This window comes from Octodon degus, unplaced genomic scaffold (genome assembly GCF_000260255.1).
Source record: "Octodon degus isolate 3935 unplaced genomic scaffold, OctDeg1.0 scaffold00041, whole genome shotgun sequence".
Lineage (NCBI taxonomy): Eukaryota > Metazoa > Chordata > Mammalia > Rodentia > Octodontidae > Octodon > Octodon degus.
Window position 1 is genome coordinate 7,637,746 of NW_004524617.1, and position 7,283 is coordinate 7,645,028.

Genomic DNA, 7,283 nt, shown 5'->3' on the forward strand with positions numbered 1-7,283 from the left:
TGTGAGTTTGAGACCAGCCTGGTCTACAGTGTGAGCTTAAGGGTAGCCTGAACTGCATATTGAGAACCTGTCTCAAAAAAGACAAAAGCAGGAGGAGAAGGAGACAGACGAAGAGGAGGAGGAGAAGGAGGAGGAGGAGGAGGAAGAGCAGAGGTGCAGTCTAGCTGTAAGTCTTCTAGTTACATGTGGGCATTCCTTTGAAGAAGCTAGCAGGATTTTGAGACCTCTGTCTTTAAGTTTTGCTGCCCTGAACTGACTCTCCAAGGTGCCCCCATGATGTTGTACTTCCTAAACACAAATTCCCAACCATCGAGGCCAAGTGGTTATATAAAAACCCTCTGAAATCAAGAGCAAAAGCCAAATGTCTTCCTTATAAGATGACTAACTCAGATATTTTATCACAGTGACAAAAAGATGACCAGCAAAAGGAGATAGATCTGGAAAAATGTGCAGTGCCTAAACTTAGGGATCTAACAAATTCAAAGTTTCTAGAATTGTATTATCTGAAGAAAATGTATGGACTTTAAATTTTGTGATCACAGTAAAGATTAGGTGACATGCCAGGAGTAGCACTGCATACCTGTAACCCCATAACTCAGAGGTTGAAGCAACAGATGTACAAGTTCTGAGTTACATAGCAAGCTTAAGGCTAGCATATAACACTCATTCAGACCTGTCTACGAAAAAAATAGAGAATGGGACAGGGTGTGGAATAAAGGTAAATCACCTAGAAAGAAAACATTCTCTCAGTCTTTCACAGAGAGCAAGTTGGTCAAGCAATGGCCATGACTCATCTACATGGCTGACACTGACAAAGCATCTACAAAGTGCAGTACAGGGTTTCAGGGTAAATCCAGAGGGGATTTGACTGACCTTGTCAAATACAAAAGTTACATGTCTTGTTATATAGGTCTTGCTTTATCTTGGTCTTAGCCATCCAGCAGAAAAGTATAAAAACAAAGCATAAAAAGTGAAGCCATATTAATATACTGAGCTGTAAAAGGCTTTAGTCAACAACTTCTGACATTGCCAGTCCCACAGATAGTGCACTACTATTATAGACTACTGAACTATATTGGATTACTTAGCTGATTTCACACACCTACAATATTTAAATGGCAATGTAATACTCATCTCTAACAAAACCAGACAAAAAAGAAGATACAAACAAAGGACCATTTTGTATCTGTATATACAAAATAGCTAGGATAGATATACAGGTACTTGCTCTTAATTGAATAAGAAGAAGGATTTGTACTAATAGTGTTTGGACAGGATATCATGTCTGCATCTTGCACTGTGGATAAGTACTATGAAGACAACAATGTACAATGTATTAATTATTGTAACTGTCCTACTAACCTTTTTTGAATCTGTCTCATTGCTAATTGTTTCTCAATAAAATTAATAAAAAAGAATTAAGGCAATCGACAGATAATTTTACAAAGAACTTTAATATTGAGAAACACTTCTAGAAGTCCAAATTAGATGCAAGCCCATGGCTGAAGTTCTACAGGGAAATGGGGAGCCGGATTTCACAGGACAGTAGGCACTACGCTAGTCACCTCTGCTTGCAGCAGGACACAGGACATGGGTCTCCGTAGAGTCTGGTCTTTTTCATGATGTGCACGAACTCCTACTCATTGACCTTGCCATCTCCATCTCAGTCAGCTTCATCAATCATCTCCTGAAGCTTCTCATTGGTCACATTCTCACCCAACTCCTTAGCCACGCACTTCACATTTCAGATATTGTCCCACTTTCATCAACATTGAAGAGCTTGAAAGCTTTCAGGATTTCTTCCTTGGTATCTTTCTTAGACAATTTCTGAGTCATCACAGTCAGAAAGTCAGTGAAGTTCACGTCGCCTGTCTCCTCCTTATCAATTTCGCTAATCATTTTCTTCATTTCTCCTTTCTCGAGCTCAAAGCCCAGGGCTCTCATTGCCAGGTTTAGTTCCTTTACATCAATGGTCCCAGTCCCATGGGCATCAAAGAAATCAAAACCTTCCTGGATTTCCTGTTTCTGCTCTTCAGTCAGCTCTGGCATATGACTCATCCTTTTTCTCAGAGCAATTAACACCGTGTTTGCCTTTTTAAAATTGGAGGCCATTGCAGCTGGATTCCAGGGCCATTGTTACGGTAACCTAGGAGGGATACTTGATGTAAGTGGGACCAAAAAATTACTCTATGAGGAAAGAGATGTCATAGTTTCCTGTGATATTTCAGGAGTATTTCTGCAACTGTAATTACTATATAGGTTGCAGGTAGGGCTAATGGACAAGACTGACATGTGGAAATTATGAAATTATTAACTAGAGGTGACTGATTCATTTTCTGTATTTCCTTCACCATATTGCCAAGTTTACTATCACTTCCCTTTTTTGCTTACCTGCTGGGAGGAATGGGAGGAGTAAGTTTTTTGAGAAACTGAACAAAAGAGGTCCTGCGCTGAGATGAAGACTATGAATTGTGGTTGATAAGCAGGACTAAAAATGATGGCATTAAGAATAAGTCCAACCAATGTTCTGTGGGGACTCTTGGTTCCTTTCCTCCTTTGTGTCCCTAAACAAGAACAGCTAGCCACTCATATAGCACACAAGATAGTGAAAGATAATTAGGATTTCCCAAGAGGATCAAAGGTCCTAATACTGCTATGTGGTAGATCCCTCAATAAAAGCTGGATTTGACATCCAATAATTTGGGTCCTTGGACAACCAGAAATTTATAGTGTCTCAGAGTCCCAGTAATAACTAGGCATTTTAAAGCCTCAAATTTGCAAAAAGAAAATTACAGGACACATATGCAATGTATACAATCAAAGAAATTTGAAAATGTAATATTATCTAATACCTAGGAAAGTATAAATGATCTGAGACATGAAAACAGAATTTCATTTAAGTAGGAAAAAGATAATACGAGTTATTCCTAACAAAAATAAGATAAAAAGAATTGAACATTCAATAGGAAACTAAAACATAAATTTGAGAAAAAAGCTTATAAAAGAGAAGACAAAAAGATGTAAATAAACTAAAATCAGGAAAATCTGTAAATAATTTTTAGTTCCCCACAGCTGACTAATTAAAATATCAGAAACAGAACAGAAAAAAACAAACTGCAGGAAATTACCAAAGAACAAAAGATCCCCCAACAAACTGATGAGTTTCAAGAGTAAAATGTCACACTAAAAGACTAGAAACCCCTCCTCACACCATGTTAAGATACTGGAAACATTCAGAATTCCAGGAAAAAAAGAATATAATTCAAAAGCTTTCAAAAAGACATCACAGGTAAATACATTGTGAGTTCATAATGACATTAGCAAGATAAAACTAGAGCAATCACGAAAACAATAGAATAATTCTGACATGCAATCTATGACTTTTGAAATAAAGGAAAAATAGACACATTTTTGAGATGAAACAACAAAAGGAATAGTCTTTTTTGATAAAAGGCAAGGAACAATATAGAGATGGCATGCAATTAAAAATTTAAAGCATAGGGTTTAGAATAATACCTAGACTTACTGAAACCTTGAAGTACAAGTTGTGGAAAAGAAAAATGAAGAGAAAAGCAGAGTGGGGAAGAGGAAGAGAAGGGATAGAGGAGAGGGCTAAGGAAGAGGAGTGGAAAAGAGAGGCTAGGAAAAGGGAGAAATGAAGAAAGATTAAAAAAATAAAATTGCTTAACTAAAGATGAAATAAATAGTTTAGATTTAAAGGGCATGTAAAATGCCAATAAAAAATTTTAAAAACCCACATGGTAACATATACTGCTATAATGTACTAAAATTTCACAAAGAGTACAGGTGATCTTCAAAGGAAGAATAATCAGATTAACTTGAAAGCATTCTGGATATAGGAAGCAAGGGAATAGTGATTTTTTAAAGTGGTGACAGAAAAGTTATTTTCATCTAGATATTTATATCAAGTCAAATTGACATTTATAGGTGAAGGTGTAATAAATATTTAACAGCTACAGAAGGTTTTCCACAAAAAAGACATGCATTAGAGAAAAATAAAACATTGTGAGAGATGCTAAAAAGTAATATAGGACTCATAAAATTTCTTGATATATACTGGTTTATTGTGGATACTCACTGAGCAAGTGTTTACTGAGGTGTTAACTGTTTACAGAGACAAAGTTCCAAGGAACTAAAAAGCTATATGATGGAAACTTAAAGAAAAAGCAAAAATTACAAATTAAGCAAGGCATGTTTACAGCTTTCTTTGTTGTTTTCCTGCTTCCAATCCAATGTAACTTTCTTTTGAGTGTACCTTTTCTGCTATGTCCATGATTTAGATATTAGGCAGAGAAAATATCTGTGAGATTTATAGGGAAAAATTAAATATCAGATGATCCAGAGACCAAAATTTCTTTTGTATGAATCACAACAAAATTGTTATTGTATTAAGGGTCTATGTTGCTATTATTAGTTTGTAGGTGGAAAACCGTTGCTGGAGATGAAATTTGCTTTTCAAATAGGATTGAAAAAACACTACATACATTTTCCAAAAAACAATAACTTGTGCAATAGCTACTGCTCAAATGAATACGAACATAATACCAAAGCATAAGAGAACAGGCCTAATTATCTCATCTGCCTGCAGCTTATATTCATTTGTTCATATTACAACAATATGCTTTCAGCTCTTTAATGTCTGAAATCAATTAAGGTAATTCTGTTTTTTTTATAATAGTTTCTACAGCACAATAGTTCTTTCCTTTGCTCTTAATGTTGACTATATGAAGAAACCAAAATTTTCCCAGTGACCATAATGAGGGAGTAATATTTTACTGCTTTATTTTATAAACCTTGAACATAACAGTATTCATTGATCAGAGCCTTTTAATTTTTTGTGAAAAAGTTCAATTTGTATTAACTTAAGAAAAAAACTTCTAATGCATGGATAAAATTACTCACTATGATAAAATGGACAGGATTAAGACTTCTGTCCTCACCTTCTTCTTTTATTCTTTCAGTTCATATTGCACTGGACTTGATAAATAGTAATTCAAGCTCCACATCCTTATAGTTATATCTAAAGATAAAAGAAGCTTCTCTTACACTGACAAATTAAAAATAACAGTAAAGAGAATTCCAGTTTGTCTTCCTTGGGTCAGATGCTGATTCTTAGAGGAATCCTAATATTCAAGTGACAAATACCATGATTGGATCAACCTAGAACTTGTGCTCATCACTGAGGTATGGGTACTACCCTAGGCTATATTCTGTGAAAAATTTAGATCCTGGAAAGAAGGCTCTGAGTTGTATATGTTCATGCAAGAAGCCTTTAAAATGCATTTTTAAAATACCAATTTGTGGGAGAATATGGGAAATATCAGACAGTTGATTACATGGGACTGATACTCAGTCAAATCAATTCCAGAGAATAATTGGTAACATCTCTTTCCAGACTGATTCAGAATTGTAGAGGAAATTCAGGACATTTCACCCCAAAATTCACTAGTCACAAAACAACATGTTTTGGTTTATATTTGCACATACCCCAAAAATCTCTTAAATTGCAGATGTATATAGTCCTAGGGATGGGAGTAATAGAGAAATATTGGTGCTGGCTATAAGTTTGCTGCTGTGGTGAACTTGACCACATGGTTTGGAAGCCTTTGTAACTTCTTCATAAGAAGAATTTGGAGAAGTTTGGAGAATCAGGGTAGAGAGGCCATTTATTGCTGTCAGTAGACGTTGATGGCTGATTATTGTCAGAGCTCAGAAGACTATGATGCTGATTGCAATGTGGAAAATAAAGGCCAGGCTCGTGAGTCTTCAAATGGGAATAGAGACAATATTAGAAATTTGGCAAAGGGCCTGGGGAGATAGCTCAGTAGAATATGTTCTTGCCTGGCAAGCACAAGGGCCTGAGTTCAATCCCAAGTTCTGAAAAAAAAAGAAAGAGAGAGAGAGAGAGAGAGAGAGAGAGAGAGAGAGAGAGAGAGAGGAAGGAAGGAAGGAAGGAAGGAAGGAAGGAAGGAAGGAAGGAAGGAAGGAAAGAGAGAAATTGGGCAAGAGACCAAGTGTGCTTCACTGTGGAAAAGAATTTTGGTGACATTTGACCAATGTCCTAATGCTTTGTGTAAGGTTGAGGTTAGATAGGATAGGGTAATTGATCTGACTAAGGAAATGTCAAGGCAAGCCTTTGTTCAGGCTGTGACACACATACTTCTGCCTGCTTATAGCCAAATCTTCAGTGATAATCTGGAGAAAGAAGAATTGTAAATTGTAAAGTAGCATGGACAGAAGGAAGTGTCTACAAATTTGAGGTCAGAGAGAGTATGGTTGCTAAAAAGATTAGCAGTGACAAGAATCTAAGCATTTTGCATCACAATGATGAGAAAAGGACTTGAGAATATTGTAAAAAAAATGGCCTCACTTCAACTAACTCAGGCTCAATGGTGGATAAAGGCAATGCTTTAGAATTTATGCTTTGAGGGGCCAGGGAGATGCCTCAGTAGAATAAGCACTTCCCTGGCATGCGCAAGGGCCTGAGATCAATCCTGAGTTCCAAAAAAAAAAAAGAATTTCCGCTTTGAGAAGAGACCTCCAAAATACACTTCTCATTCACAACCAACTAGGGAAATTATCCTTGCTTTTATCCAAACACTCAGATGTCTCTGCTGCTATGGTCTGTGCAGGTCAGGTGTGCACTTGAGGCAACAACAGACCTTGATTTCATCCACATGGTGCTGGGGTTTTAACCATACAAAAGAAAGTCTTGTAGTGTCATGGAAGTTTTCACTCACATTTCAAAGGAAGACCTAGGACAGTTACAGGAAACATTTTAGAGCTTTCAATGATTAAAAAAAAGTGTGCTGTGTCATGGAGTCAGTAGGTCACGGAATGCACCCCTATATAGGTGATAAATAAAACAGTGATAGTGAAGTCACAATCCGTGAAGTGCTCCAGGGAATTGGAGATGACAGAAATATGGAACTGCTGTAAAGGAAAGCTACAGCCACTGAGCACAACCATTCTAAGAGAGATGCCATGAGGGCTCTAACTGGCAATGCCTAAGTGGTGGGGTTATCTATGCCTTTTTGGATTCACATTTCACCATAACATACCTTGGGTACTGGATATGGAGCTACAGAATTTAATGTTTGCTGTGTTGCACTTTGATAATATTTTGGTGGCACTCTATTCTGTTCTCGCATTTCTCTTTTTTGGAATGGAAATGTTTACCCTGTTTCATTGTATGTTGGAGGTATTTAATATTTTGATTTTTGCAATGCGTCATGGCTAAGAGTTTTCTTTAAGTTTCAGAG

General features: G+C 36.6%; 1 pseudogene; it reads right to left on the reverse strand.

The window, feature by feature from the left end:
• Positions 1-1,561: 1,561 nt before the first annotated feature.
• LOC101591901 lies at positions 1,562-2,112 on the reverse strand (annotated as a pseudogene).
• Positions 2,113-7,283: the final 5,171 nt, after the last annotated feature.